The 21,566-nt window shown below is 34.4% G+C and overlaps 1 long non-coding RNA gene across 1 annotated transcript in view; it reads right to left on the bottom strand.

The window, feature by feature from the left end:
- Positions 1-10,971, bottom strand: part of LOC109026549 (uncharacterized) — a 55,359-nt gene extending 44,388 nt beyond the window's left edge. The window contains exon 1 of the long non-coding RNA XR_010133226.1: positions 10,873-10,971. This is a non-coding gene — a long non-coding RNA (uncharacterized lncRNA). The remainder of the gene's footprint in view (positions 1-10,872) is intronic.
- Between the last annotated feature and the right edge of the window lie 10,595 nt (positions 10,972-21,566).

The following is a 21,566-nucleotide window of genomic DNA, read 5'->3' as shown; positions in this document are numbered from 1 at the left end:
ACATGGAAAGTAGGGAATTTCATTTGCTAAAATGACTATGGTTCCAAGAAATGCATTAATCCAAAAGGCAAATAATGCAAGGAACTAATGTCAACTTCATATTTTCCAAACTTTGTTTGAGGGCAGTAAATTCACTGAAAGAATCAGATTAACTATTTGTAAAATAACCTTATTGCGGAAATCAACATATCACATAATATCTCCCAGAAATATAAGCACTGATTTCTGGTTCCCTTTTTCTCACTCATAGGGAAGAGCAAGATAGAGAATGCTGTTAGTAACAAGCAGCTTTCAAACATCTACGCTTCACCTTTGGGTCTTTACTTCATCTAGGAATGAAAAGGATATATTCTTGTGAATCTGTGTTAGGTCTTTGATGCATGGTGATTAAATTATGACTGGCCTGAATTCAGCAATGCTGTCAATCAAGCTCTATACTAAAAGAACAGATCACTTTTAATTGAAATGGATTTTATTTTAATTTCATAATGCCTAACATAGAATGAGAGAAATGAGAAAAGTGAGAAGAAATTCTATTTCCCATTATCTCAGTGATTACCAGTTGCTAATTTTATATTTTACTAAATTAGGTACTTTATTAAATAGATAAGAAAAAACAACAAGAAAAAAGTAACATTATGCAAAATGTAGACTTATACACATGCTTATTATTTCTGTAAAACATGTTGAGTGCCCTCATATAAAAAAAAGATTTAATGCTTAGAAAGTTCTAAAACCTAAAAGGTCTTATCTCATGCTTAGCTAATTATTTTGACAGGAGTCTAACTGATGTGTGCTTTTCCGTGCAAATGAGTTTGTGGCAAACAAGATGACTGTCATCTACATAAACACTCCATAACTAATTCTAATCTCCACAGAGAGATTAAGTAGTGCAAGTTAGCAATTAGAATTCAGTGGCAATGTTTTCCTCTGCAATTGATTAGTAGACAGGCTATAAACAGTTCCACTAATTACTTTCTTTTTGGGACTCCAGACTACTCTGTCTTTTATGTACTTTGTTTTTCTCTAAAACATCTCTTTTTTAGACACATTCTCCTCTCTAGATCACCAGGTTAATTTTCCAGTTTTATCCTCTTTTTCTTATAATCTTTTTTTTTCTGTCTTATCTGGTTTTCATTTTTTCACAGACACTCTGAATTGAGAGTGAGGCCAAAAACTCAGTCGCTGGTTCTCAGTTTCTATAAACTACATCTTAGAAGAATTAATCCATTTTCACAAAATGATGATGCTAAAATCTCTAGCTCTTGCTCCCAATTTGTTCAACTACCATTTGAGTGTTTAACACACGTACATGTCACTACTTCCTTGATTCATTCCAAGCTTTGTTTTCCTTCCATCATTGTCTAAGCTATCTGGTCTTAAAAGCTTGATGTATTGTTGAATCTTCCAACTTTCCTTTTTTACATTTTCAAACCATCATTTATTCTTAGTGTTTTTTAGTAATACCTTTGTTTGCTTTCCTTTTTATACTTCTGCGACTACCCTGTTACATGCATTCAAAACTTTGTGCCAGGAAATCTGAATTCTCATTTGACATCCTTTTTCCTTCTATGCTTTTATTTTTAATCCATTTCACTCATTACCTCAAGGAAAATTTTCAGAAACCCGACTACTTTCATTTTATCACCTTTAGCTCCAAATCATCGTTATTATCTGGATCAAATCCTGCCTATTTTGGGACTTTGATAATATCTAAAATCCTACTAATTCATCTCTTTTATTTGATTATTTGATTGTCCTCAACATGTTCGTCAAATTTGCTTACCAAATTTGTGTCTTTTCCGTTAATTCAGATTATTTTTAGGCTTGCGATAGAGTTCTTAATCCATTTTAACTTATCACCACCCATCTTTCAGAGTTCAGCTCAGGTCACACTTTATCTCCACATTCAAGTCCTGTGATGAATCCTTCATGGAGCGCAGAGGATCAGTTATTTGTCTGGCACTTTTCAGATACTGTACAGCGTCTACTATAAACTTTTAATTTTATGTTTTTTGCTTCACTATATTGGTGACTTTTTAACTCATAGATAGTTTCTGTTGATGTAGGGATTTATTCTACTGACAAAATGATTTATGAAACTTTATTTTAACAAAGTATGTAGGTATTAAGGAAGTGGATAAGAAAGAATATAATGATAGCACAAATCTAGTTTGTTTTTGTGATGGTTCATTTTATGTCTCAACTTCATTGGGCCACAGAGTGCCCAGATATTTTGTGAAACATTATTCTTGGCGTTCGTATGAGGGTGCGTTTGGATGGGGTTAACATTTAAATAGACTGGATGAGTAAAGCAGATGACCTTCCTAATGTAGGTGGGCCTCATACAATCAGTTGAAGGCCTACATAGAGCAAAAAGGCTGCCCTGTCTCAAGTAAGAGGGAATTTCTCCTGACTGACTGCCTTCAAACTTGAACTGAAACACTGGTTTTTCATAGGTTTCAAGCTTGCCTACGTTTGGACACAAACTAAACCATTGGCTTGCCTAGGTCTCCAGCTTGCCGACCCACCTTGAAGATCTTGGGACTCGTCAGTCTTCATAACAGTGTGAGCCAATTCCTTGAAACACATCATTTTTTCATATGTAGTGGACCTCCTATTGGTTCTGTTTCTCTGGAGAACTCTAATGCAGATTTATCTTTCCATTCAGCCATGTATGACTTGTTACTATACTACAAATGCAGTAAGGGAAACATAAAAAGACAGGACACTGGACCTACCTGCTGGGGCAAGATAGCCTCCAGAGAAACCAAAGCAACAGCAAGTCTTAACCTCATTTGGTCACTTATTGGCCATGTGATCTTAAGTAAGTCAATGAAGATTTCTGAGTTTGAGTTTTTTCATGTGCAAAATGATGATAAAATCTGGCTTCTGGTTTTTGAAACTGATTTTGTGTAAAGAAGATATTTCATTTACAAACATTTTAGTGAGTGCTAAATATTAACAGATAAAAATTGTCATTACTATTACTATTTTTAATAAGGACATTTCACCTGTCACACTACATAAAAAGGCTCCTCAAAGCTCTAGATTGGCAAACATGACAATGCCATATCAGAATTCTGACAAAAACACAGAAATACCTCATTCCTACTTGTCATGACTACCACAAGGGAAAAGTGGAAAGGTATTTTAAAGCCAGGTCTTTTAGCTTTGAGATGGATTAGCAAAGTATCTCAGATAGCATTAGGCAATATGGAAGCATACTGCAGTAGATTGTACACCAGGAGGCAGATCAGCAATACAATGTATTTCAGGTTGAAATTCTCACTGGGACCGTAATTGAAACTAAAGCTTTGTACTTAGAGGAAAAGTACAGACACACACACGCACACAGACTCACACAGGCACACACACACACACACACACACACACACACACAGCAGTAGTATAACTATCCTTTCCTTACAACAAAATTGAAAACTACCAATGCATGGTAGTTTCAGTGTAACAATTACATGCACCAGATATTTTAAAGTCTTCACAATGCAACATATGGCTTAACTATTCAGCTGCAGTAAAAATGTGGATTTTTAAGAATAAAAATTAGTTTGAAAAGCAGCAGGCAACAGTAATGTTGAATCCCCTGTACACCCGTAAAATGGTGAAACCATCTGTACTTTGTGCACGCTGATGACCTTGAATTAATTCTAGCAGTGTCATTACCCAATTAGTTGAGAGAGGAAAGATACTTGGGAATTACAATTACAGATCCATTAAAATTGTTCAGTGCTTTTATTCTCAAATATTTATTAAATCATATCTGTCTGATTATCATTATATGATGATTTTTTAAAAGAGACTAAGTTTGCTAGGTAAAACAGTGTCAGCCTTAAATGATATAATTATGTTACTTGAGCATACTTCAAGTATGTCTGTCTTTAAAAAATAAAATAATTATCTCTCCTTTTCAATATTATGTCTTCTTAGATGGCGATGCCCCTAAAATACTTTTGTTAGAATAATCTCCTCTGTTATAATAAAGCTATTATTTAACCAAAGAAAAAATATAAATATGCATTCCAAATTATATACTATTTTGTTTTTTTCTACTCTATTTATTATTTGATAGAGACTCTGCTGTGTCTCCAGGGGTTATATTAAATAAACTAATAATTCTTGGACAATGAGCAGTTTTATTTTTACTTGCTGTTTTACAAATAGAAATCTAAAGGTTTTTTTAGTGGTTCTTCCATCGGAATTTTCTATGTAGCTATTTTTCCTCATTATTTAATTGGAGAAGTCTTTTTAGACAAAAATGTGATTTGTACATAAATCCTTACATGTGGAGGGAGAAGAATATTTGTGAAATTTATGAACCACAATATAGATGAATATGTTAATATTAACACTATGTACAAGCAGCCTAAATTATACCCTGATTGAAAAGTCAATACTAATTTTTTTTAATTGTTATACTTTAAGTTCTGGGGTACTTGTGCAGAATGTGCAGTTCTGTTACATAGGTATACGTGTGGCATGGTGGTTTGCTGCACCCATCAACCTGTCACCTACATTAGGTATTTATCCTAATGCTATGCCTCCCCTAGTCCTCCACCCCCAGACAGGCCCTGGTGTGTGATATTTCCCTCCCTGTGTCTGTGTTCTCATTTTTCAACTCCCATTTATGAGTGAGAACATGTGGTATTTGGTTTTCTGTTCTTGCGTGAGTTTACTGAGAATGATGGTTTCCAGCTTCATCCACGTCCCTGCAAAGGATATGAACTCATCCTTTTTTATGGCTGCATAGTATTCCATGGTGTATATTCCATGGTGTGTAAATGTAGCATAGTATTCCAGGCCACATTTTCTTTATCCAGCCTATCATTGACGGACATTTGGGTTGGTTCCAAGTCTTTGCTATTGTGAATAGTGCCGCAGTAAAAATACGTGTGCATGTGTCTTTATAGTAGAATGATTTATAATCCTTTAGGTATATACTTTAGGTATATATTATATATTATATATTACATATATATATTAGGTATATAATATATATTAAGTATATATTATATCCAGTAATAGGATTGCTGGGTCAAATGGTATTTCTAGTTCTAGATCCTTGAGGAATCACCACACTGTCTTCCACAATGGTTGAACTAATTTACACTCCCATCAGCAGCGGAAAAGCATTCCTGTTTCTCCATATCCTCTCCAGCATCTGTTGTTTCCTGACTTTTTAATGATCACCATTCTAACTGGTGTGAGATGGTATCTCATTGTGGTCGTGATTGGCATTTCTCTCATGACCAGTGATGATGACCTTTTTTCATGTTTGTTGGCCGCATAAATGTCTTCTTTTGAGAAGTGTCTGTTCATATCCTTTGCCCACTTTTTGATGGGGATTGTTTGTTTTTTTCTGGTAAATTTGTTTAAGTTCTTTGTAGATTCTGGATATTAGCCCTTTGTCAGATGAGTAGATTGCAAAAATTTTCTCTCATTCTGTAGGTTACCTGGTCACTCTGATGAGAGTTTCTTTTGCTGTGCAGAAGCTTTTTACTTTAATTAGATCCCATTTGTCAATTTTGGCTTTTGTTGCCATTGCTTTTGGTGTTTTAGACATGAAGTCTTTGCCCATGCCTGTGTCCAGAATGGTATTGCCTAGGTTTTCTTCTAGGATTTTTATGGTTTTAGGTCTTACATTTAAGTCTTTAATCCATCTAGAGTTAATTTTTGTATAAGGTGTAAGGAAGGGGTCCAGTTTCAGTTTTCTGCATATGGGTAGCCAGTTTTCCCAACACTATTTATTAAATAGGGAATCCTTTCCTCATTGCTTGTTTTTGTCAGGGTTGTCAAAGATTGGATGGTTGTAGATGTGTGATGTTATTTCTGAGGCCTCTTGTTCTGTTCCATTGGTTTATATATCTGTTTTGGTTCTAGTACCATGCTGTTTTGGTTACTGTAGCCTTGTAGTATAGCTTGAAGTCAGGCAGCATGATGCCTCCAGCTTTGTTCTTTTTGCTTAGGATTGTCTTAGCTATGCGGGCTCCTTTTGGGGCTCCTTTTGGTTTCATATGAAGTTTAAAGTAGTTTTGTACAAATCTGTGGAGAAAGTCAATGATAGCTTGATGGGGATAGTATTGAAACTATCAATTACTTTAGGCAGCATGGCCATTTTCACGATATTGATTCTTTCTATCCATGAGCATGGAGTGTTTTTCCATTTGTTTGTGTCCTCTTTTATTTCCTTGAGCAGTGGTTTGTAGTTCTCTTTGAAGAGGTCCTTCACATCCCTTGTAAGTTGTATTCCTAGGTATCTTATTCCCTTAGTAGAAATTGGAATGGGAGTTCACTCATGATTTGGCTCTCTGTTTGTCTGTTACTGGTGTATAGGAATGCTTGTGATTTTTGCACATTGATTTTGTATCCTGAGACTTTGCTAAAGTTGCTTATCAGCTTAAGGAGATTTTGGGCTAAGATGGCGAGGTTTTCTACATATACAATCATGTCATCTGCAGAGACAATTTGACTTCCTCTTTCCTTAGTTGAATACCATTTATTTATTTCTCTTGCCTGATTGCCTTGGCCAGAACTTCCAACACTATGTGGCATAGGAGTGGTGAGAGAGGGCATCCTTGTCTTGTGCCAGTTTTCAAAGGGAATGCTTCCAGTTTTTGTCCATTCAGTATGATATTGGTTGTGGGTTTGTCATAAATAGCTGTTATTATTTTGAGGTACATTTCATCGATACCCAGTTTATTGAGAGTTTTTAGCATGAAGTGGTGTTGAGTTTTGTCGAAGACCTCTTCTACATCTATTCAAATAATTATGTAGTTTTTGTCATTGGTTCTGTTCATGTGAAGGATTATGTTTATTTATTTGTATATATTTAACCAGCCTTGCATCCCAGGGATGAAGCCAACTTGTTTGTGGTGGGTAAGTTTTTTGATGTGCTGCTGGATTCAGTTTGCCAGTATTTTATTGAGGATTTTTGCATCGATGTTCATCAGGGATATTGGCCTGAAATTTTCTTTTTTTGTTGTGTCTCTGCCAGGTTTTGGTATCAGGATGATGCTGGCCTCATAAAATGAGTTAGGGAGGAGTCCCTCTTTTTCTATTGTTTGGAATAGTTTCAGAAGGAATGGTACCAGCTCCTCTATGTACCTCTGGAATTCGGCTGTGAATCTGTCTGGTCCTGGACTTTTTTTGGCTGGTAGGCTATTAATTACTGACTCAATTTCAGGACTTGTTATTGGTCTGTTCAGTGATTTGACCTCTTCCTGGTTTAGACTTGGGTGGGTGTATGTTTCCAGGAATTAATTCATTTCTTCTAGATTTTATAGTTTATTTGCATAGAGGTGTTTATGGTATTCTCTGATGGTAGTTTGTATTTCAGTGGGATCAGTGGTGATATGCCCTTTTTCATTTTTTCTTGCATCTATTTGATTCTTCTCTCTTTTCTTCTTTATTAGTTTGGCTAGTGGTCTATATATTTGGTTGGTCTTTTCAAAAAAACAGCTCCTGTATTCTTTGATTTTTTCAAGAGTTTTTCGTGTCTCTGTCTCTTCAGTTCTGCTCTGATCTTAGTTATTTCTTGTCTTCTGCTAGCTTTTGAATTCATTTGCTCTTGCTTCTCTAGTTCTTTCAATTTTGATGTTAGGGTGTCAATTTTAGATCTTTCCTGCTTTCTCTTGTGGGCATTTAGTGCTATAAATTTCCCTCTACACACTGCTTTAAATGTGTCCCAGAGATTCTGATACGTTGTGTCTTTGTTATCATTGGTTTCAAATAACATCTTTATTTCTGCTTTCATTTCATTATTTACCCAGTAGTCACTCAGGAGCAGGTTGTTCAGTTTCCATGTAGCTGTGCCGTTTTGAGTGAGTTTCTTAATCCTGAGTTCTAATTTGACTGAACTGTGGCCGGAGAGACTGTTTGTTATGATTTCCATTCTTTTGCATTTGCCGAGGAGTGTTTTACTTCCAATTATGTGGTTAAATTTAGAATAAGTGTGATGAGGTGCTGAGAAGTATGTATATTCTGTTGATTTGGAGTGGAGAGTTCTGTAGATGTCTATTAGGTCCACTTGGTGCAGAGCTGAGTTCAAATCCTGAATACCCTTGTTAATTTTCTGTCTCATTGATCTGTCTAATGTTGACAGTGGGGTGTTAAAGTCTCCCACTATTATTGTGTGGGAGTCTAAGTCTCTTTGTAGGTTTCTGAGAACTTGCTTAACGAATCTGGGTGCTCCTGTATTGGGTGCATATATATTTAGGATAGTTAGCTCTTCTTGTTGCATTGATCCCTTTACCATTATATAATGCCCTTTTTTGTCTCTTTTGATGTTTGTTGGCTTTAAGTCTGTTTTGTCAGAGATTAGGATTGCAACTCCTGCTTTTTTTTGCTTTCCATTTGCTTGGTAAATATTTCTTCATCCCTTTATTTTGAGCCTATGTGTGTCTTTGCATGTGAGATGGGTCTCCTGAATACACCACACCGATGGTTCTTGACTGTTTATCCAATTTGCCAGTCTGTGTCTTTCAATTGGGGCATTTAGCCCATTTACATTTACGGTTAATATTGTTATGTGTGAATTTGATCCTGTCATTATGATGCTAGCTGGTTATTTTACCTCTTAGTTGATGCAGTTTCTTCATAGTGTCAATGGCCTTTACAATTCGGTATGTTTTTGCAGTGTCTAGTACCACTTGTTCCTTTCCATGTTTAGTGCTTCCTTCAGGAGCTCTTTTAAGGCAAGCCTGGTGGTGACAAAACCTCTCTGTATCTGCTTGTCTGTAAAGAATTTTATTTCTCCTTTGCTTGTGAAACTTAGTTTGGCAGGATATGAAGTTCTGGGTTGAAAATTCTTTTCTTTAAGAAATGTTGAAAATAGGTCCCCACTCTCTTCTGGCTTGTAGGGTTTCTGCAGAGAGATCACTGTTAGTCTGATGGGCTTCCCTTTGTGGGTAACTCAACCTTTCTCTCTGGCTGCCCTTAACATTTTTTCCTTCATTTCAACCTTGGATAATCTGACGATTACGTGTCTTGTGGTTTCTCTTCTTGAGGAGTATCTTTGTGGTGTTCTCTGTATTTCCTGAATTTGAATGTTGACCTGTCTTGCTAGGTTGGGGAATTTCTCCTGGATAATATCCTGAAGAGTGTTTTCCAACTTGCTTCCATGCTCCCTGTCACTTTCACGTACACCAATCAAACATAGATTTGGTCTTTTCACATAGTCCCATGTTTCTTGCAGACTTTGTTCGTTCCTTTTTATTCTTTTTTCTCTAATCTTGTCTTCTTGCTTTATTTCATTAAGTTGATCTTCTATCTCTGATATCCTTTCTTCTGCTTGATTGATTCGGCTATTGATACTTGTGTATGCTTTACGAAGTTCTCATGCTGTGTTTTTCATCTCCATCAGGTCATTTATTTTCTTCTCTAAACTGGTTATTCTTGTTAGTAATTCCTCTAACCTTTTTTCAAGGTTCTTAGCTTCCTTGCATTATGTCAGAACATGCTCCTTTAGCTTGGAGGAGTTTGTTATTACCCACCTTCTGAAGTCTACTTCTGTCAATTTGTCAAACTTTTTCTCTGTCCAGTTTTGTTCCCTTGCTGGCGAGGAGTTGTGATCCTTTGGAGGAGAAGGGGCGATCTGGTTTTTGGAATTTTCAGCATTTTTGTACTTGTTTCTCCCCATCTTCATGGATTTATTTACCTTTGGTCTTTGATGTTGGTGACCTTCAGAAGGGTCTCCAAGTGTACATGCTATTCCTTTCTGTTTGTTAATTTTCCTTCTAACAATCAGGCCCCTCTCCTGCAGGTCTGCTAGAGTTTGCTGGAGATCCATTCCAGACCCTGTTTGCCTGGGTATCACCAGTGGAGGCTGCAGAACAGCAAATCTTGCTGCCTGTTCTTTCCTCTGGAAGCTTCGTCCCAGAGGGGCACATGCCAGATGCCAGCCAGAGCTCTCCTGTATGATCTGTCTGTTGGCCACTACTGGGAAGTGTCTCCCAGTAAGGATACATAGGGGTCAGGGACCCACTTGAGGAGGCAGTCTGACCCTTAGCAGAGCTTGAATGCTCTGCTGGGAGGGCCACTGCTCTCTTCAGAGCCATCAAGCAGGGACATTTAAGTCTGCTGAAGCTGCGCCCACAGCTGCCCCTTCCCCCAGGTGCTCTGTCCCAGGGACATGGGGATTTTATTCACAAGTCCCTGATTGGGGCTGCTGCCTTTTTTTCAGAGATGCCCTTCCCAGACAGGAGCAATGTAGAGAGGCAATCTGGCCACAGTGGCCTTGTTGAGCTGTGGTAGGCTCCGCCCAGTTCGAACTTCAACTGTGAGAGTAAAACTGCCTACTCAAGCCTAAGCGATGGTGCACTCCCCTCCCCCCACCAAGCTCGAGCATCCCAGGTTGGTCTCAGAATGCTGCTGTGCTGGCAGCTAGAATTTCAAGCCAGTGGATTTTAGTTTGCTGGGCTCTGTTGGGGTGGCACCTGACGAGACAGACCACTTGGCTCCCTGGCTTCAGCCCCCTTTCCGGGGGAGTGAACAGTTCTGTCTCGCTGGCATTCCAGGCACCACTGGGGTATGGGGAAAAAAACCTCCTGCAGCTAGTTCGGTGTCTGCCCAAACGGCTGCCCACTTTTTTGCTTGAAACCCAGGGCCCTGGTGGCATAAGCACCAGAAGGAATCTCCTGGTCTGCGGGTTGCGAAGACTATGGGAAAAGTGCAGTATCTGGGCTGGAGTGCAGGGTTCCTTAGGCTCAGTCCCTCACGGCTTCCCTTGGGTAGGGGAGAGAATTCCCCAACCCCTTGTGCTCCCCAGGTGAGCTGATGACCGACCCTGCTTCAGCTCACCCTCTGTGGGCTGCACCCACTGTCCAACCAGTCCCAGTGAGATGAACCAGGTACCTCAGTTGGAAATGCCGAAATCACCCGCCTTCTGTGTTGATCTCGCTAGGAGCTGCAGCCCGGAGCTGTTCCCATATGGCCATCTTGCCAGCAATCTCCACTAAAATTAAACTATAAAAAAAGTCTGTGTTTTAACATGATACAAAAATGCATGACAACTATCATTAGGCTGTGTTTTTTATATTTACACTAACATTTTATCTTCATGTTATACTGTTGTTAGAAGGGACAAATTATTGGCATTAATTTTTCAATGCTCAGATTTGAATCTGCTCTGATTGCCTATAGTTGAAGAGCAACAGTGGTTTTTAAAACACAAGTATTCATTTATTCCAAAAATATTTATTGAATGTATACATTATTACGGTAACTGTTTTGTGCATTACAGATGTAGCTCAGAACAACATGGAGAAGCAAGGGAGGAGAACCAAGAAAAACTGGCATCTTAGCAGAATGTATTTCAAGAAATAGAGAGTGATAAACTAACAAAATGATGGTAATAGATCTGGTAAAATAAACACTGAGGATTAACCGTGGAATTTAATACAGTGGTGATTATCAGTGACCTTGACAATGTTATTAGGGGAGTGGTGGTGGCAAGTGATGATTGGAGAGAGTTCAAGAGAGAACAGAAGGACAGGAAGTAGAAACAAGTATCGACAATTCTTTTGAAGATTTATTGTGAGGGAAGATGGGGAAAAAAGCTTATTATCTGCAGAAGGGTGTAAGATCAGAAAAGAGTTTATGGTTTAAGATGGGAGATGTTAATGCATGATTTATCCTTAAGCCATGATTCATATGTGGAAGCAAAGACTGTAATGATGTAGAAAGCTCAAAATTGTAGGAGCATTGCCATTGAGTTTGCTCTTAGGATCCAAATCACACTTTGGAGTGATTACCTACTGCATCTAGAGTGCAGGTGGAATATATAAACATTAATACATGTTCATTGGCTGCTCTGGTGTTTGGCATAAGAGGGAAGATGGGAAGATCTCTGATTGATTGCTTTGTTTTTGCAGTGAAATAAAAATAATGTCCTCATCTGAGAGTGAATAAAGTGAATGAATAAGTAACTGAATGAACAAATACTAAATCAAGGATGGGTGTTAAATAAAGCAATAAATTTTGAAAACAAAGTATTACAATATGAGCAATATATAAAGTGCTGATAAATGCAAAGCAAGAATATTATCAATTTGATCATTAAAAATTAAAAAAAGAATATTATCAATTGAATTAAAATATAAGTCTCTCCTAAACATAATAAACCTTTTAAATATAGAATTTCAACAAAATGAAAGCTCAAATAATTAATTAGTCTATGATAGACAATGATAATCCCAATGTTTACAATGCTGATTGACCCTGACATACATAAGATTCTCAAGAGCTTTATGACTCAATGAGTTTAGTCTGTACAATTAAACTATTGTATATTCTATTCTATTCTATTAAAAATTGTGTTAAGTCCATGACTAGCAATTCTCTGCTATTTAAGGCTATAAAAATGTTCCCATGAGAGAGAGAGTATTTGGAAATAAGGCTCAGTTACTGAGGTGAATCTTTCCATGTCTCTCAGAAGTGAATCTCAAACAAGGCAAAGATTTCAGTTTTGAACCTGCAAGTCACTGAATTTACATTATCATTATGAATCACATTAAAAAATATATGGTATTTTGGAAAAAAAAATCTTTGTTAGTTAAAAAGAAGAAATAGAGCAAAGAAGGAAGAAAAAATACCTGAGACCTCACAAAAGGAAATTTTTATTAACATGTTGGTAAAATAGCAATGTTGAAGTGTGTTTTCTGTGTATGGCTTATCTTGTTCTTATGCCTCATTTCTGCTCAATTAAGTGCAGTGTTTGGTAGGACTTGTAATTCTTGAAATGCTCCACATATTAATGATCACTGAAAAGCTTATTCCTGCTATCTTTGCTTTTCCACTTCTAACAAATATCTTTTGAAAATGGCCATGCTGAAGACCTAAACCTTTGAGCGTACAACAACTGCATTACTCACTGATGGCTAATGAAGGAGACAAAAATAGAAAAAGCAAAACAAAAAATTAATGGCATATGATTTTATAAGATAGATTATAATATTATATTCCATAGGATATTTTAATTTGTGTATAGTATAGTAGAAAAATACCAAACTAAGTTTGAACATTGATTCTGTCACTAACTAATCCTGTGTTCTTGAAAGAATCTTTTTACCTCTCTTAAAATATGTGTCTTCATATTAAAGTGTAATGGCATCTAGCTCAAAATATACATGCAGGTAGTAAGTGAAATCTTGTCATGTGTGTAACTGTTTCTGATACACTTTGGTACCTTTGATTTTGTTTTTCATGGTGGCAAAATTTACATGCAGTGAAATGGATAAATCAAGAAGTATACAAATCAAGAAGCTTCAATAAATTCATAAAAACTATAGCCAACACCTAAATTAAATATAGAATATTTTCATGACTCCAGAAATTTTTCTCATGCACTTTTCCAGTCAATACTCACCATTATATGAAAATATTGTTTTAATTTCCGTCCCTACTGTTTATATTGGTCTACTCTGGCATTTCACAGTAACACAATAAGTGGAATGAAACAGTATGTACTCTTTTATGTTTGAATTCTTCTGACACAAACACACACATGCACATATGTGTGTATGTTTATATATATCGAGAGAAGCCAAATATGTGTGTGCATTTATATTTATGTATTATATATAAATGCACATACAAGTAGCTCATCCCCTTTGATTTTTGATTAGCATACTCATAATTATATTTTTATTTTTGATATATTCTCCTGTTTTTGAGAAATTGAGTTTTCTTTTTTGAGATATAATAAACACAGTTGCTATGATTCATTCAGTGGCTAGCGTTTTCCATTTTCTTGGGTAAATACCTAGTAATGGAATTGCTCAGGAAAAGTCTACATGTTTGTTGGCTTTTATAAGATATTGCTAATATATTTTCTATATCCTTGCCCAACATTTGTTATTGTCGATCTTTAAAATTTTAGTCATTTTCATGGTTGTTAAATATTATTATATTATGGTTTTAATTTTATTTTTCCTGATGTCCAATGATGCTGAGAATGTTTCCTACACTTATTGATAATTTGTATATCATCTTTTGTGAAGTGTCTATTGAAATATCTGGATGTTATTTGTTAAATTTTACTTTTTATTATTGATTCATAGGAATTATTTATATATTCTGGATAAAAGTTATTTTTCTGAAGCATGGATTATAACTGGTTATTTCAAGTTTGTGACTTGCCTTTTCATATTCTTAATGATGTTTTCTTCCTTTCATTCCTCCTTCTTTTCCTTCCTTCTTCCTTCCTTCCTCCTTCCTTCTTTCCTTCTTTATTCCTTCTTTCTCTCTCTTTTTCTCCTTCCTTTCCTTCTTTCCTCTTTCCTCTTTCTCTCTTCCTCTTTTTTCTTTCTTGTATTTTTTTATGAGCAAACGTAGCAATAATTTTAAATTGTAATTTTGGTCTTGAGAAATCTTTGCTCGTACTAAGATCACAAAAAAATTCTCCTACATTTACTCCTGGAGTCTTTACAGTTTTACATGTAGGCCTATGATCTATCTCAAATTAATTTTTGTTCATGGGATGGAGACTGGACTCGAGTTAATTCTTTTGCATGTTTATCTTATTGTTCCACAATGACTTTTTGTAAACACTATACTTTCCACAATTGAATTATCTTAGTATCTTGTTGAAAATAATTAATGTGTTGATCTACATGTGGACTCTATTATATTCAACTGATTTGTCTGTCTGTAATTGCATGTGACATGCTGTCTTTAAAAATGTGTCTTTTTACTAAATTTTGAAATTAGGTAATGTGGGTACTCAAACTTTGTCCCTGCTTTTAAAGATTATTTTAACTACTATAGGTCCTTTGCATGTTAGTATACTTTTGAGAATGTACTTTTTATAGTGTTATTTTCTACAAAAACTCTCAGGATTGCATTGAATCTATAGACCAGTTTGAGGAGAAATGATATTGTAGCAGTATTAAGATTTTCAATTTATTAAGTGGTAGATATTTTATTTGTCTTTAATTTCTATCAGCAGTGTTCCATAATTTTCAGTTTCAATGTAGAGTTTTTGTAAGCTTTTAACTAAGTTAGTTCTAAGTATGTTTTTAAATATTATTTTAAAATTTCCATTTGCGACAGACAATTGTTTTTGTATGTTGGTCTTTGCAAACTTCATAAACTTATTTATCTTTGTCATTACTTTTATAGATTCCTTAGGCTTTTCTGTGTAATCAGATATGTAGTCTGTGAGTAGAGACAATTTTATTCTTCTCAATATGTAGAACTTTTACTTTTTTCTTCATTTATTTCAGGAATTAGAAACTCTAGAACAATTTTGAGTAGAAAAGCTAGGAGTAGACAGCCATTATTATCTTGTTCTGAATATCAGAAGGAACGTGTTCCCTCATTCACCACTGAACATAATGTTACCCTTATTTTTTTGTGTCAGTGCCCTTTATCAAATTGAGGAAATTCCCTTTTATGCCTGCATTGCTGAGAATTTTTATGTCTTAAATTTTACAAAATAATTTTTCTGCTGAAAATAGAAAATAATGTAATCTTTCTCCTTGATTCTGTTCATGTGATCGTTATATTTATTGATTTTTTGAATGCTAAACCAGCCTTTTGTCCCAATGCTAAACCAGCCTTCTGTCTCAATGCTAAACCAGCCTTCTATAATATCTTCACTATCTCGGGATAAATTCCACTTAATCATGATAAATTATCATTTATATAGTGATGGATTGATTATTTCAATTCTTCGTTAAAAAATTGTGTTTCTGGCCAGACGCAGTGGCTTACGCCTGTAATCCCAGCACTTTGGGAGGCCAAGGCGCAGGGATCACGAGGTCAGGAGATTGAGACCATCCTGGCTAACACAGTGAAACCCCCTTCTCTACTAAAAATACAAAAAATTAGCCGAGCGTGGTGATTATACTGAACTTGTAAAACAAATAAGTCTTAAAGCGTTTCCTGCTTCTCTACTTGTGGAAGAAATTGTTTAGTACTTCCTTTATTTTCTTTTTAAATGTTGAATAGAATTTCCCTAAAAAATAATCTGGGCCTGTGATTCTCTTTGGGGGATGTTTCTTTTATAAAATAAATTAAATTTGGTAAATAGATGTAAGGCAATACCAATTGTTAATTTATTATTGTACTTGTTTTGTTGTAAAATTTATTACTATAAATGTTTTCACAATTTAATTGTTATTCAGGGTTGTTATGTTGTATACATTAGCCATAAACCCTGTGTTAGCAAATACTGAGCCATTGTTTCTAGGGTACATGCAGGGTTAGGTTCTTACAAGCCTCTAGTCACATTTTCATCAACTAATGAATACATAAATATATTTTTAAGTGTTTTTGTCAAAAGACAGATTATTTAATATATAGTTGGTTCATTAATGTTGAACTCATCACCTATATCATTATAACTCATACCTGAATGAAGCTTATCTAACATAAATATTTTCTCTATAAGACACATCACATCTTTGTTCTTTGGAATGCTAGACAACCAGAACTAAGCATGAAAGCCATTTAAAAAGTGAAATTGCTAACAAAAAGTACAAAAAAGCAAAATATATGGCACCAAATTGACCCACCAAAAGAACACTTGTTTGCAGTATGAGAGCTAAAATAAGAAGACAGAATATTGTCTTGTTTAACCTCAGCTGGAATGTGCAGGTTGGTTGACTCCAATTTCCACTGCTCTGTCCATGTCTGAATTATCATGGGGGGCTGTAAGTATAGGTTTGGGGTTACAAATAAATTTTAACACAGAAGTGAATTCACAAATATACGTCCACAAATAATGAAGATGAAATGTATTCTCATTAGCCCTCTCTTCGTTCCATTTACTACAGGTTTGTGTTTTCTCTCTTTTTTTAAAAAAAATATATTTTTAGGGGTTCAAATGACCGAAATATGGTTTTGTTAATATATCCCTTTATATGTCTGATTTCTGTGTTTGATTTTGAAAATCTTCATTATCTTTTACTTTCTTCTTATTTTGTGTTCAGTTGCTCTTATTTCAATAGAGTTTCGAGTTAGAAATTTAGTTTTCTAAAACACTTCTTGTGTTGTAACCTCAGCATATAAATATTTATTTTAGTAGTCTCCTAGATCAAATCCAGACATTTTGATATGTTGCATTTTAGATAGAATTAATTTTAAAGTATTTTCCATCTTCCCTTGTGATTGATTTCACCCATGGATTATTTAGAAGTATGTTATTTAAGTTTAAATGTTTGGGAAATTCTAAAACACCTTGTTATTGATTTCAAATTTAACTCACTGTGGTCATGTAACATACTTCTTAAAATTTAATCATTTAAATTTAATAAGATATTTGTAGTTCAGCATTTTTCTATAAAAGTCATGCCGCTTGGTATTATTAAGTATTATATACATTTACTGACTTTGCATCATATTGTTTATCAATTGTCAAAATAAGGTCTTAAACTATCCCACTGTAATTGTGAATTTGTCTGCATCTTTCATGTAACTCAAGATTCTGTTATTAGTTGATGCTTAGTTAGGATGATTATGCCCCTTTGGCGAAATGCTCTTTTATTCACATTAATGTCCCTCTCACCCCTTGTTATATTTCTCATTTTCAATTTAAGTTTTCCTTATAGAAATGTATGCATTCTGGGTTTCTTTTTATTAATATTTGCAAAGAATATATTTTTTTATCTTATATTTAACCAACTCTGTCTTATTTAAAGCAAATATCTTATAGAACCAGTTTCTTCCTTGTTCAATTCAGCGTGATAATCTCTGCCTTTTGTTAGATATGTTGAAATTTATTATAATTATTTTTGTAGCTGCATTTAGTTCTACTAGTCTGGTTTTTTATATTTGTCATGATTCTGCTTTTCTCTTCTTCGTTTGCTGCCTTTCATCAGGTAACTATTATTTTGAGTCCATTTTAATCTATTTTCTTTTAATTCTAGTTTTTGTATTTTTAGTGATGGTCTAGGTATCACAATACATATTCATCATTTATCAGTCTACTCAGAGCTCATATTGTAACAGGAATGTAAAAATGCAAGACTCATGCAGTAGATCCAATATTAATGATACTCTTATTTGCATCTAATCTAATCTAATCTAATATAATATAAAGTATGGGTTTATATATAACTCCACATTACAATGTTGTAATGTTAAACTGTTACTTGTTTTAATAATAAAGAGGATAAGGATGGTATTTGTATATTTTTTATATTTATTCATACATTTTCTATTTCTTCTTTCTTGTAAATCTGAGATTATACTTTGTGCCATTTTATTTCAGCTTCAAGAACTTCATTTAGATTTTTTTTTTTTGATACTTTAGGCCTTATAAGGTTAAATTCTCTCTGGTCATGTTTACCTAATCATATCTTAATCTTTGTTTTGGAAAGTATTTAGTATATATGTATATTATATATATGTTAATAAAATGTGTGTGTATGTGTGTATATACATATGTTTTCTTTCAGTACATTAAATATATCATATCACTGACTTATTTCCTTTCTGTTTTTAATGATAATTTAGCCATCATTATTATGAATATTCTCCATTTTGTAAAGTGTCTTTTTTTTCTTGAGCACATTTCACAATTTTTATCATGTTTGGCTTTCTGCAGTTTGGCTATGATGTCGCCAGATATGTGTTTATTTGTATTATAAAGATTGGAGTTATCTGAGCTTCTTAGATATGTAAGTTGTATATTCTATTATCTCTTCAAATATTATGATTATTATTTTACATTTCTATTCTCTCTCTTCTTCTGAATATATATTACACATATCTTCATATGATTGTTTTCTCAATTTTGTTTCTCTGTTTTCTATATTGCAGATGTTTTTTTCAACTTCTTTATATTTCTTCTGTCTCTCTCTTTTTCGTTCTCTTTCAACTTTAATATTCTCTTAAGATTGTGAATTTTTAAATTTAAATATTATACTTCCTATCCTAGAATTTCCATTTGTTTTTTGTAATTTCCATTTATCTGTAGAAATATTTATCTGTTTTATTATTATGACCAGATTTTCTTGTAATTCCTTGCACATTTTATAATAGCTGCTTTAAAGTTCATGCTTTCAATCTAACATCTATGTTATCTAAGGGTTTATTTCTTTGTGCTACTTCTTTTCTTTGCTACAGGTTAACTTTTCCAATAGTTTCTTCTTATGTTTGTTCATTCTTTCTCCACAAGTTTATTCTTTTTTATGCTATCCAGATGATTTATTTTAGGCACTGGTTTCTGTCACCTTCCTCTGAAAAATTTGTGTTCAAAATAGTAGTTAAATAACTGGCTGACTACCTTAATTCTGAAGTTTTGGTTTGATGGTTTCTTAAAGCAGGTCTGTATTTATTTTGCCCTTAATCCCACAGTAAATTTCTTAGACCTGCGCAACAGGAATTGGCCATTCTTGGATATCAGTGGAAAATCCAACATGTTTACCAAATAGCTAATGTGTACCAATTTCTGTCTCTCTAGTGCTGAGTGGCAGCATATTGCTTTTTGTTGCAGTCCTTGAAGTCTCCAACATGCATGTACAGTTTCTTGAACTTTTATTTACAGGTTTTAGGGTTGCCAACTGTGTGTTTTCCTTTTTTCGGTTTTATCAGAAGTCTGGCAGCCCCAAACTATGTCTTGTGATACCTCAACTTAATAAATCTGTGACTATTTTTCTTTAATTTTAGCTTCCCTATACCATTCAGATTTGGGAATGCCCTCAGGGGAAAATATGTATAAACATAGATCTAATTCAATGCAGTTTCTTTCTTTCAAGAGTCAAATTCCCCTTAGTTACTGCCTGATTTTGGTAAGTCTATGATGCCTTTTATACTTTATTCAGAGGTAATGCTTATCCACACAAAAGCCAATCCAATAAAAGTTATACCTCCATTTCCAGTCTTTTGTTCCTTTTTGTGGAAATGATTAGTAATATCTATATTGTCACTAGTATTTACTAGCACATACTAAAGTATAAAGATTGGATCTGTAAACTACTGTGTGTTATATAAGAAAGATATTTTTAAAATGAGGTGCTATCTGAAATACATTAAGAGATATTTTAGAGTATATTAAATATACTAGGCAATTCAAAACAAAATTTTACTTAAATAAAATTTAACCTACTAATCAAATTTTTAGTTAAGCAGAATTTAGTCTACTACTGCATGTACTTTCCTCAGGAAAATACACCATTAGGTAATTTCTCTTTTAAGTATTTGTTTGTAAAAAATAAAATGAATTTCAACTATAGTTATTTATAAGGCTGTTAGTAACAACACAAAATAAACTTTGACTGAGAACTCATAAAATTTGAAATAAATATTGTCTCTGATTACATAGATTAAACGAAATAAAGCCAGATGAGGGAAATAAAATCTGTTCCCACTAGTACTCACTGATAAACAAAAACAAAGTCTTAGAAGCTACAGAAACCTTTGAGAAAAGAGAATTTCAAGATTAGAATTGTGACATTTTAAAGTGGACTGGACTTGTTAGCATGAAGTAGTGCTCTCTATTGTCATCAAAGGGAGTAATTAAAATTAAGTAGTTTTTTCAAAATAATTTTATATTTTAAAATTTATTTTTCATCTAAATAAATTAGGCCTTGAGTTTTAGATAGAGTAAGTTATTTTGATCTTCAGAATATTCTCGATTTTGCACTTCAGTATTTCTTGATCTTTATTCCTAGTGTCCAAGAAGAACTCCTTCCAGATCCCCCTCTGCTGGGTATTCGTCTAATCTCAAATTATCTGTGCAGGTCATCTAAAGTAGATCTTTTTTCATTGTGATCTGATTTAATTGATATAAATTCCCAACCACACTGGCAAGATCAACTATATCATATTATCTTTATTTTGTAAAAGGAAATTGCAAGACCTAGAACTGCACTTTCACAGTTAAGTGAATGGGAATATTGAATGAGTTGTTCTAATCTTGCACATCGTGTCTGTAACACTGTGCTGTTATACCCATAGTCACCTCCAGCTGAGCTTGGAAATGTGAGAACCTCACAGCAAGCAATATTTACCCTATACTGTTGTGAAGTTCACTCTTTACCAAAGCTTCTACGGCACCCCAAGTTGCAGGTATAAAATACAACTCTCTCATCATTTTTTCCCCTTACATTGTGTCTCCTTTGCCATTTTGACAGCCAAACATCCCACAAAGGATTTAAAGGACAGACTTTCAAAGAGTTCAGAGGAAATATATCCCCTACTCTCTTCCTCTAGGCAGCTTTTATTTTACATCTGGAGCTTTGGATATTTTATTCTGTAAACTTCTGGCACACATTTTCTTCTGAGTTGTACCCTACCACATGCTGTAATTCTATACTAGAAAGGAAGAAAGGAGCCCTCGTCCTTCTGGTACACTGTTAGCATTTTATTACTTAACTTCTCCCATGTCTGGGTAGAGCAGCCAAAATTTGTTGTTGTTATATTTCCAATTCACACAAGCATTTAATTTTTTACTCAAATAACTGGAATTGGAACAGAAAAAAATATTGGGGAAGTTTTTGGGGTTAGAGTTAGTAGAGTTGGACTGGCAATGCTTTCTTGAAAAAAAAAGTAAGGAGTCTGGTTGTTGGAAGAATTATTTTTGCGTAGTAAGTGTAATTTAC

This window comes from Gorilla gorilla, chromosome 3 (genome assembly GCF_029281585.2).
Source record: "Gorilla gorilla gorilla isolate KB3781 chromosome 3, NHGRI_mGorGor1-v2.1_pri, whole genome shotgun sequence".
Classification (NCBI taxonomy): domain Eukaryota; kingdom Metazoa; phylum Chordata; class Mammalia; order Primates; family Hominidae; genus Gorilla; species Gorilla gorilla.
Note: the sequence above shows the minus strand (reverse complement) of the source record. Positions and strands in the feature narration are given on the sequence as shown.